The following is an 11,945-nucleotide window of genomic DNA, read 5'->3' as shown; positions in this document are numbered from 1 at the left end:
CGGCCCATACACCCAGCCGAGTTTGAGACCCCCTGCCTTACACTATATAGATATCATGTTCATTCCCCATCTATCTTGCTCAGGAGAGCATCTCCCTCCCCCGGCACCAAGAGCAGCTCATACTGAATTGTTACAATGACTACATTGACACCCCCATACTTTGCACTGACGAGGGGCAAGCACCCCGAAACACCGTGTCTGCAAATTGGGATTCTGATCTGGCTTATATATCCTGAGTCATATTGCAATGGATTGTTGAAAATCCACTTGTGACTTTTAGGATCGCTACTTCCAATAGGTGGCGCTGTGCTAGAGTTTGTCTCCTTTACTGGAGAGACAATTTGTACATTGACTAGTAACACTGCACACAGAAATGCACCTTAATATTCCACTGTTAACCCTTTCCTCCCAGCAGTAACACACAACTCCTCACCTTGATATCATGGTGATTTATGGTCAGAATGACTTCAATGCGATCAGTGATTTCTATTCTAGCTCTGCTCACATAGATTTTATATCCACACTCAACTATAGGCCGTTCTTCATATTTTGGGGGTTTTTAGTCAGATATACTAGTTTGTGCCTGTATAGTATTGGTGTAGATGGGAGTGTAGGGCATGGGTTACATGGCACTGTGGTGGGATACTGATGGGAGGTATTGGTGCTGTGTTTGAGGCTTCTACTGGGTATTTTCCTACAAATACTGGAACAGCTCACTGCTTAGAATGATCCTTCCCAGCTCTATAATATATTATATATACCCCACAATGCAGGCTCACACACACATTTGTCTCAAGTGTGTTGTAGGGACACAGATACAGTCTTGGTCATGTGACTAAAGGCTACTTTACACACTGCGATATCGGTCCTGATATCGCTAGTGTGGGTACCCGCCCCCATCTGTTGCGCGACACGGGCAAATTGCTGCCCATGCTGCACAACACCGAACAGAACCAGTCACACATACTTACCTGCCCGGCGACGTCGCTGTGACCGGCGAACCGCCTCCTTTCTAAGGGGGCGGTTCGTGCGGCGTCACAGCAACGTCACTGAGCGACCGCCCAATAGCAGTGGAGGGGCGGAGATGAGTGGCCGGAACATCCCGCCCACCTCCTTCCTTCCTCATAGCGGCTTTGAGGCAGGTAAGGAGAGGTTCCTCGTTTCTGCGGTGTCACACGGAGCAATGTGTGCTGCCGCAGGAGCGACGAACTACATCGTTACTGCTGCAGTAACGATAATCGAGAATGGAGACCCATGTCACCGATGAGCGATTTTGCACGTTTTTGCAACGATGCAAAATCGCTCATCGGTGTCACACGCAGCAACATCGCTAATGCGGCCGGATGTGCGTCACAAATTCCGTGACCCCAACGACTCCGCATTAGCGATGTCGCAGCGTGTAAAGCCCCCTTTAGTGGGAGTGGTGTACAGGGTCTTAGCAGTAAAGAGTATTCCATATTTCTGCCAGATACCCACAGAGATATTGAAATCTGAAAAAAGAGACTTCTGCTCATTGAAGGTAAGAACTGCTCACATAGCGTTCAACTCCACAGCAAACGTGTGCTCTAGCACTGGCATCTCAGCAGGGATATTCCCCTACTACACATGTGTGTCTGGGTCGCTGTGACAGTTTACAGGACATAACTCAGGGCACCTAGACAGAAGGCAGAGGGACTACTTTCTATTTCTGGTGTAGAGCTTAGTACAATATATATATATATACTATTACATGTGACACATGTACCTTGTATTACCATTATTCGCTGTATATGAACCCCTTTTCTCCGGGCATTATTTGTCTATAGCATTTTTCACGAACCTGAGGCAACTGAGAACCCTTCAGTGAAGGAATTCCACTAACCCTCACAATACCAACCAGGGGCCTCCCTGCAGTAACTCAGGTAGTTGTACCCATTCTCTTTCCGCATTCTATGTGTTCTTCTTCTTTCTTCTTTTTTTTCTTTTTTCTTCTTTTTATTTCTATCATGTAGTTCAGGGGTTTATAGATATATGTCCTGCATCTCATATTTCCTTTAGTGGTGCTTCTTACCCATTCTCATATCATTTACCCTAGTATTTCATGATCCTGAGGCGACTGAGAACCCTTTAATAAAGGAATCCTTTTTCACTTGAATTGTCAAGTGATACTTACCAGTGACTATCACGTAATGTTACAGGTAGTTGCATTTTCTTCCTCTTCTTTCTCTCCTTTCTTCTTTGTCACACGGTCCATTGTGTTATAGCCCACGTGTCATGATAACACTTGTACCATCTTTTCATTTAGATTCCACCTACAATTATTTACCGATTCCAGTTCTGAAATAGGCTTTCATCATCTACTCACTAGAATTCTCAAGTGCATAAGGTACTGAGACATATACATGTTCACACCATTATAAAGAACAAAGTATAAACATTGAGGTTTTTCTCACACCCATGTTCCTGTGTTCTTTGATATGATATGTGTTCATTTCCTTCACTATATAGGATTGCAAGTTTTCCATTTGTACCTTAATGGCAATGACGCTATACAATTGAACACATATCATCCTGTTATCCATATAGGTGTGTATTTACCTGCTTGACTATTTTTGGTTGTTTGATCCAGAATGTTTCTCCAGATAGGTCATGTGGAAATTTTCTTTCCTCAGTACAAATGTTTTCACTATGGCTTTGGAAAAATTTTTTGTATGTGCATCATGGTTATTTGACCCATTGTACTCTCAAGTAGCAATATATTGTACTGTTATGTTGTACTATGTACTAATTACGTGTTTATATGGTTTTGTAACCCTTTATGATCTTAGATAACTTTATCCTTGATAAAGACCTAAAAACAAGGTCGAAACGTTGGATGAATTATCCTTTTGCACAAATAAAGAATTTTCAGCATTCCAAGAGTTCTTTTCTTACGTTATTGATCACTATAGTGTGCCAGAGCTATTTCTATTGAATTGACTCTTATTTTTTCTGAGCACCTGCTATATACACAGTGAGCCAGACATATTCAAGTTTCATTCAGAAGGCAGAGGGAAGCCTTAGCAGCTGAGCCTATATCTTGGCTTGTGAGCATTAGAACAGGCCGGCGATTACAGGGTAACATGAAAAATGTCCAGCTTGCATTATGACTAGAACATGACAATATCCTTTTAAGTACTAACCTATGATGCGTTCCTAAGCAGTTGATGTTATATGTTCTACATTTCATTTTCTGCATACTTTACAAGTAGTAGAATTTGCTTTGATATAGGCAACTGGATTTTCACAATGAAAAGGCAAAGGATAACGCCCGAAAAAGACGCCATACATTATGTCAGTGCCATCACTGACAAACCTGGATTGACCATGAAATACATCAATCCCCTTAAAGGTGAGTTAAAACAAGTTTTAACTAAATTGCCTTAATATTGTCATGCATTAGAATGACTGTCTTAGGTAATGATAAATATTTTCTACAGGAAGAGGAGTGTTTGCTGAAACTGAAATCGAAAAAGGGAGTTTTGTTGCAGAATATCGAGGCGAGCTCACGTATGCACTTACGATGGTAGACAACTACTCGAGATTTATGGTTGTGGTACAAGTCAAAGATCTAATGGCCCATACTGCAGCGAAGGTCTTCCAAGCACACTTATGCAGACCTCATGGCTACTCAGAGAGAGTCCTCACAGATCAAGGCACTGCCTTTGAAGCGGAAATCTTCAAGGACTTCTGCAGCTTTTACCGATGCAGGAAGATGCGCACTACACCCTACCATGCTCAAACCAATGGTTATCAACCTGCTCAGGACTTTACCCCATATTCCAGATGTGGCCTTACAAGTGATTTATAGAGGGTTAACAATACGTTGGGATCACCGGATCTAATCTCCCTTTTTATACACCCTAAAATCTTGTTTGCTTTAGAATAAACAATAACATCATAAAGGTATAGCAGTACCGTTTCAAAGTTTCGGTGTCCCAAGCAGCATTCCATCAGCCTCTGGAAGGTTCCTGGCAAATTGCACAGCTCGAAGGGCATGCTTTTGAACTCGCAGAGACCCATCGGGGTGGCAAAGGCGGTCTTCTCCCGGTCTGCCTCAGCAACGGACACTTGCCAATAGCGACTAGTGAGATCAAGGGTAGAAAAATAATTTGCAGTTCTCAATGCAGCTAGCTATTCCTCAATACAGGGGAGTGGTGCTGTCCTTCTTCTTTAACAGGACCAACGGAGCTGCCCAGAGGCTACAACTGTCACGGATAACCCCAGCCTCCTTCATGTTGCTCAACATGTCCTTGGTACACTGGTAATGTGCAGGTAGTTTTGGCTTATATCTCTCTTTGATGGGTGGGTGTGCACTTGTGGGGATGTAGTGTTTGACCCCTTTTATTCTTCAAAAGTCTAGCGGATGTTTGCTGAAGACTTGCTCGTATTCTTGCACTAGCCTGTAGACCCCCTTCTTGTGATGTGAAGGTGTGGAGTCAGTGCCTACGTGTAATTCCTTACACCACTCCTCTGGCTGACTTGGTGAGCTGTCACTGAATGGGTGGGCTGAAGCAATGGTGGATGCTGCTGTTTGGATAGCATGTGTATCTACTGAGAACAGCTTATCAATGGTGGCAAATCGGAGCAGCTTAATCTCTTGCTCTCCGCAGTTCAACACTCTCATGGGCACTCTTCCCTTCCATATTAATGAATAAAACTATGATGTAAATAGCATATAGATACCCCACAAATGCAGATAAAAGTAGGTTATGGGAAAAGGGGGAAGAGAGAAACAGGAAAATAGTGGAATAAAGTATACCTTCCAGGTGGGAGAGGAAATGGCAGCACAGCCAGTGGAGGTGAAGCAAGGGGAGCCTGCAACTAAAGAGTTGAGAGCGTTATCACATGGTGACTGAGCCTGATTGTAACGGGAGCATAGAGGTGCCGATCCTGTCTTACCTGCGTTGGTGTAGAAGTGGGTGTCCTGTGGTGGAGTCAGCTGTGTGCAGTGGTGGCCGTGGGTTCTTTTATGTGCGACCGTAGTAATAGCTGCGCCCACTTCCTGTATGGGAGTGGAATGCAGTGAGGCTAATGGAACGCACGCCTGCGCATTTGTGTTTAACGTCGCGCATGTGCAGAACGGAGAAAAGGCTGCGCTCACTTCCTAATGAAAGGGAGTGAGACGCAGCTGGGAAGGGAAGGGAAAAGATTAGGGTTTGGGGATGATGAAAGGGCTTTCTACGGGCAAGGATGGCAAAGGGTGGCAGTGACGGAAAGTCAGGCAGCCTGTCCTGTCCTGTCCTGTCCGTCCGTCTTTTTGTATCATGAATTGGAAAGACTGCAAGGGGGAGGGGAGGTGCTTGGAGGAGGAGGAGTTATTCAGATTAATTGCAGTGGGCGGCGGCTGCAAAAAGCATCATTCTTCTTGTTTTTGCTCTGCAAAACAGCCTTTTCAAGGGTTGGCTTGGGTGACAAAATGTCTTCTGTAGGCGTGGGTTTGTCTCCCTCTCCCTAAGATGTGTCCGGTATAGGCCAGGGTGCCACTCAAGGCCGTAACCAATTCGGGTTATAGCTTCTCGGCCTTTTGGCTAAGATCAAGTGTAGTTTCGGAGGACGCTACCTTGGTCGGTACTGGAAGGTGCCTGGGATTGCACGTCTGCCGGCCTTGAGGAAGTGTGTGCGCCTTCTGGTGACACATAGCCCTCTTGTGCCTGGACGGTTCCCAGGCAACGGGAGGCGATCACCTTTGTTATTTTGAAGTCCTACTGATAAACAGAAAAAAAAAAAAATTAAATCTGTTCTTATCAGTTTAATATCTGATACGTCCCCTCTCTGGGGACCATATATTAAATGGATTTTTAGAACAAGGAGATGGAAAAAATCTTGCTCTGTCCACTCCACGCATTGACCTGGTATTGCAGTACCTCCAGGACCGGTGCACCCCTTCTTAACCCAGTTTCCAAAAGCAGAACTCAATTCACCTGATTCAAATGAGCCCCATTAGTGAATTGAAAGAAAGCAAAAACTTTATATGCACCTCAATTTGGCCAATTCACTTTTCACACTTTCACCCTTTTTTTTATCTTTCACACCTTTTACTTGCTTTATTGATGCAAAAGCTGTGCCAAATAGCAAACTCATCTCCACTCAACTTGACCAACTCTGCTATGTCCCGTGCAGTATCTTATTCTCAGTCTTATCTAGATCATTTGCAATTGAATAGAATAGATCCCTTTTGGACACATTGGATTCAGCTGCTGCAGTGACTGCAGGTGTTAGAAGATGCAGACTTGGCATCAGGTGCTGTCTATCAGATTCCACTCCAATTAAAGCTTCCATTGTTTTTCGGTGTTTTCTTTGAGCAATGATGATGTCTTTAGTGATCTGTTGGCTCCCTCTCCTGGAGGAAGAGTTTGCTTGCTCTTGGACTTTCAAAAAGAGAGGTCATGATAGACATTTAGCTTCTGAGCCCAATTGGGGACAGTCATGGGTGATGAATGTTTTGCAACCTGCTGCGAAGCCTGATACCGCAATATAAGGAACGTCAAATACTAAGAATGGGCGGCCTATGAAAGAATTAGTACTTTCATTAAGCATACTTAAACGGCTAATTGGGAATAGACAAACTGTAAAAAGCCCTCTGAGAAAGCCCCTCTCTAACCTTTGTTAGTAAGCTTTTCTGTAGTCTGCCTGTTGATGTATTTTCCGTTTGAACAGTGCACAACATGAAGTGACGGAACACTGGCTTGTCACAATGTCCCCCGCTGACATCACGATAGCGCTGCTGCCTAGAAAGCCAGCTGCGCAGCAGAAGTTGCTCTTTGGGTGGGATGGTGGGCTAATGTATCTATTCCTGCTTGGTGTGAGTTTGACATGATCTAGAGCAACGAGTTCCAGCGGCTAGCGGTTGATTATTGGCTGTAATGGGGCTTTCTGGCTGGTGCCAGCCTTTCTTCTTAGCACACAGGAACCACAATCCCTACACCATGCTTCGATGGATTCTCTCATCCCAGCCCAGTAAAACTACATATTTCACACAGTTATAAGCAGCCCATGGGCATTCACCTGGATTAAAACCCATAACAGCTCATAGACCAAACAATCAATCTACCACTGGACCAAAGACAGGAAGCTAAATCCACTGCCTGCGGTAACTAACTTAATCCTATAGTCTACTCACACAACAAACCCAAGAGAAAGGAAAAAAACATGGCTTCGATTATCCATCCAATGAAAACGCATAACCATTGTGAGCCATTGGACAATGCAATTGCACACATGGTGACATGGTGCACGGCCCAATGAATCAAGTCTGTACTTCATATTCACGGTTTAAGCCCTTGGGTTCTAATGTGTCCAGAGTACATATCCAGAAAGATTCCCTTTCTTTGTGCTAAGCACAAGTCAACAATACGTTGTAAGCAGATTCTATTACCAGTCCCACACCATTTTGTGACGCATAATCGCACAGTGGCCCAATTAAGATTCCAAGTCATCGAACATGTCCCAGCCATACGCAGAGGAGGCGATAGAATTAGGAAGCTCAAAGAAAGGGAATCTTTCTGGATATATACTCTGGGCACGTTGGAACCCAAGGGCTTAAACCATGAATATGAAGAACCGACTTGATTCATTGGGCCGTGCACATTTTTTCTAACGCCCGGTTCTTTTTCGTGTTCACACTATATATGGTTCCAGTATGTATGGAGTTCCATTCTTCCTTGTTTTTTATTTGTCATGTTTGTCTGATTACCTTGTCTAACAGTTTTTTCTCCCCTTTCTTTACCTTCCAGGTTCCCATAGTCACGTGAAATATCCCTGTTGCACTTGATTACGGCTCACTATTCACTATAGGATGTCTTATATCTAACATCACACTCTCACCCATCAGCACTCTATAGGTTTGTATAAGGTATGCGCTTACACATCCGGTCCTCCATAGGTATTTCCACTTATGTAGCACTATCCCTATGATCACTCATAACTCATACCCTTGTAGTCAATTACAGCCTCCTCTCTCCCCTCTCCCCTTCTCCCTTTCCATCTATAATTTTGCCAGTACAATATTAGTTTACATTAGGCACACACTCACATATTCCTTTCCTTAGTGACTTATTGTAATTCACATTCGCATACAATTCTCTATGCCTGCCCCATTACTACATTCATACCTACTTGACCCTATCCTGATACCCCTTGTCTCACCTTGTTGGTCCCTACACCTGTTATCATCTCCTTTCCTGTGTCTGTCTTGTCACACAACACATTTTAGCATATCCCTTGTGCTCCTTATTACCTGTCCTGCCTATTAGAATTATGTCCATTATGTCCATGCATGGCCCAATGAATCAAGTCTGTACTTCATATTCATGGTTTAAGCCTTTGGGTTCCAATGTGCCCAGAGTATATATCCAGAAAGATTCCCTTTCTTTGAGCTTCCTAATTCTATTGCCTCCTCTACGTATGGCTTGGACATGTTCGATGACTTGGAATCTTAATTGGATCACTGTGTGATTATGCGTCACAAAATGGTGTGGGACTGGTAATAGAATCTGCTTACAATGTATTGTTGACTTGTGTTTAGCTCAAAGAAAGAGAATCTTTCTGGATATGTACTCTGGGCACATTAGAACCCAAGGGCTTAAACCGTGAATATGAAGTAAAGACTTGATTCATTGGGCCGTGCACCATGTCACCATGTGTCCAATTGCATTGTCCAATGGCTCACAATGGTTATGCGTTTTCATTGGATGGATAATCGAAGCCATGTTTTTTTCCTTTCTGTTGGGTTTGTTGTGTGAGTAGCCTATAGGATTAAGTTGGTTACCGCAGGCAGTGGATTTAACTTCCTGTCTTTGGTCCAGTGGTAGATGGATTGTCTGGTCTATGAGCTGTTATTGGTTTGAATGCAGGTGAATGCCCATGGGCTGCTTATGACTGTGTAAAATATGTAGTTTTACTGGGCTGGGATGAGAGAATCCATTGAAGCATGGTGTAGGGATTGTGGTTCCTGTGTGCTAAGAAGAGAGGCTGGCACCAGCCAGAAAGCCCCATTGCAGCCAATAATCACTTAATAACTTTTTCAACTTGTCATCATATGGGAGGCCTTCCATTCCTTGTAGTAGTCTAGTTGCCCACCTTTGAACTGACTCTAACTTCTGAATGTCCTTTTTAAAATGTGGAGCCCAAAACTGGTTCCCATATTCCAGATGTAGCCTTACAAGTGATTTATAGAGGTTGATCATCTTTACTTATCATTTAAAACTTTCAAACTGGTACACTCAACACATAAAGCCCCCCCCTTTTAAAGAGTAGTTTCCCTGTACCTAAGTGGGGGTCTACCTAGGTTGGAGCGAGTGGACCTTCGGGGTCCGGTGTCAGTGGTGACAGGCAGTGGGGCAGAGGGAACAGTCAGTTCCTCCTCCCTGCTATCATGTGGGGCAGGCGGAGGCGTAGGGGAGCTGGGTACAGGTACATCCCTGGGCACTGGCTCGCGGTTAACCGTTTCCATCATTTCTTCATCCACGGGTTGTGGGAACAGTATCACTGGAAGGATCACCGCACCGTTCTGTGTAGGCCAGTCTGCTGGAAAATCACCCATCATGGTGTGGATTACCTCTTTTTCCTTCTCCACTGGACTGGGAACTGGAGCCTCATCCGCTACTCTCAATGCTGGTGGGCACTTCTTCAGGTGGTCTCGGGAAACCGTGGCCAAAGTCCCCCCCTGGTCACGGCTGATCTGGTAGGCCTTCCCATTCTCCCATCCTGTGGGCTGGACTACATACGGGGTTTTTTCCCATTGATCATCCAGCTTGTGGGCCCTTCTTTTCCGCTTCAGCACTACATCCCCAGGTTGGAAGGAACCGGCAGGCGCCTTCTTGTTGAAGCACTGCTCCTGTTGTCCCCGACTCCGGCACAAGTTCTTTTCAACATACTCCTGGACCTGTCGGTACTGTGTCCTCCGCCGAGTGTCCCATTCAGCTGTCGACAGGAGTGCTTCTGAAGCTTCCAAGCCCATTTCCAGATCCACTGGTAGCCGGCCGGGACGAGCTCTCATCAGGTATGCTGGAGTGCATTTCGTAGAGCTGGAAGGGATGTTGTTGTACATATCGACCAGGTCAGGTAGCTTCTCCAGCCACAGGTTCCGCTCTTCCAGTGGTAACGTCTTGAGGAGGCCCAGGACCAAGTGGTTCATCTTTTCACAAATGCCATTGGTTTGGGCGTGGTAAGGCGTGGTCCGGATTTTCTTGCAGCCGTACAACTGGCAGAATTCCTGGAATACCTCTGCTTCAAAGGCCGGACCCTGGTCGGTAAGCACCCTCTCCGGGTACCAATGCGGTCAACAGAAATAAGCCTGGAAAGCCTTAGCAGCGGTGCGGCCGGTTAAGTCCTTAACTGGGACAACCACCAGGAACCTCGAGTAGTGGTCTACGATGGTCAGAGCGTAGGTGTACCCACTTCGGCTGGGGGTGAGCTTTACATGGTCAAGGGGAACCAGCTCCAGCGGTTGGTGTGTAATGATCGGGTGTAGGGGTGCCTTCTGGCTGGCCTCGTCCTTCCTTCTCAATGCGCAAGGGCCACATTCTCGGCACCAGGCCTCCACAGATTCCCGCATTCCACTCCAATAGAACCGCTCTCTTAACAACATCTCTAGCTTCTTCCACCCGAAGTGCACTGCACCATCATGGTATGCTTGCAGGACGGTGGGCACTTTAGCCTGGGGAATCACCAGCTGGCGGATCTTCTCGTGAGTCTTTGGATTAATCAGCTCGCGATACAACTTCCCCTGGTGTAGGTATAGCCGGGTCCGTTCTTGCCACAGACGTTGGGCTTCGGCAGGGGCAGCAGGGTCTATCCCAGCAGAACCCTGTTCCACTAGAGTCTTGACCAGGCGGACAGCAGGTGCCTGGTCCTGAGCTTCCTGCCAGTCCTGTCGGGGCAGCGGATCCAGGTTCACCCGTTGTTGGTAGACGTGCACCTTCTCAGTGAATGGCCGGTGAAATGCAGGCAACTCGATCTCTTCGAGGTCATCATCCTCTGGCCCCTCTTCCGACAGGTGGGGCATCCGGGAGAGTGCATTGGCATTGACGTTGGTACGGCCGGCCCGGTACTTGATGGTGAAATCGTAGTTGGCTAACCTGGTCACCCACCGCTGCTCCAACGCGCCCAGCTTGGCCGTATCTAGATGGGTCAGCAGGTTATTGTCTGTGTACGCGGTGAACTTGGCTGCTGCCAGGTAATGGCGGAAACGCTCGGTGATAGCCCACACCAGTGCCAAGAGCTCAAGCTTGAAGGAGATGTAGTTCTCAGGGTTCCTCTCAGTCGGTCGGAGTTTTCGGCTAGCATAAGCTATTACCTTTTCCCTTCTGTCTTGGACCTGGGATAGAACAGCCCCCAAGCCCACATTGCTGGCGTCGGTGTAGAGGATGAATGGGCGGCTGTAGTCAGGGTACGCTAGGATTTCCTCTCCGGTCAGGGCTGTTCTCAGCTGGCGGAAGGATTCCTCATGCTTTTCTTCCCACACCAATGGGGCTACTAGGGATCTACCACCCTTGGTCTGTCCTACGAGGAGGTCTTGCATGGGGGCAGCCATCTTTGTGTACCCCTTAATGAAGCGACGGTAATATCCCACCAGGCCCAGAAACTGCCTCACTTCCCTCACTGTGGTCGGTCTCGGCCAGTCTTGGATGGCGGTGATCTTCTCGGGGTTGGGGGCGACACCTTCCGCACCAACCACATGTCCTAGGTACTGCACTCTGGGTTTCAGCAGATGACACTTTGAGGGCTTCAACTTCATCCCATACTTGGCAAGGGACGCGAACACCTCGGCTAGGTGCTCCAGGTGGGCTTCATACGTCTGTGAGTACACAATCACATCATCCAAGTACAGCAAAACGGTCCCATAGGCAGTCTTCTCTCGGTCTTCCGGTGCCACGGCCACCTGCCAGTACCCGCTGGTGAGGTCAAGGGTGGAGAAGTAGTTA

General features: G+C 46.5%; 1 pseudogene; it reads left to right on the top strand.

The window, feature by feature from the left end:
• The first annotated feature begins 5,700 nt into the window (after positions 1-5,700).
• On the top strand, positions 5,701-5,907 carry LOC142273718 (U2 spliceosomal RNA; annotated as a pseudogene).
• Positions 5,908-11,945: the final 6,038 nt, after the last annotated feature.

Source organism: Anomaloglossus baeobatrachus, unplaced genomic scaffold, assembly GCF_048569485.1.
Source record: "Anomaloglossus baeobatrachus isolate aAnoBae1 unplaced genomic scaffold, aAnoBae1.hap1 Scaffold_3659, whole genome shotgun sequence".
NCBI classification, from domain to species: Eukaryota; Metazoa; Chordata; class Amphibia; order Anura; family Aromobatidae; genus Anomaloglossus; species Anomaloglossus baeobatrachus.
Note: the sequence above shows the minus strand (reverse complement) of the source record. Positions and strands in the feature narration are given on the sequence as shown.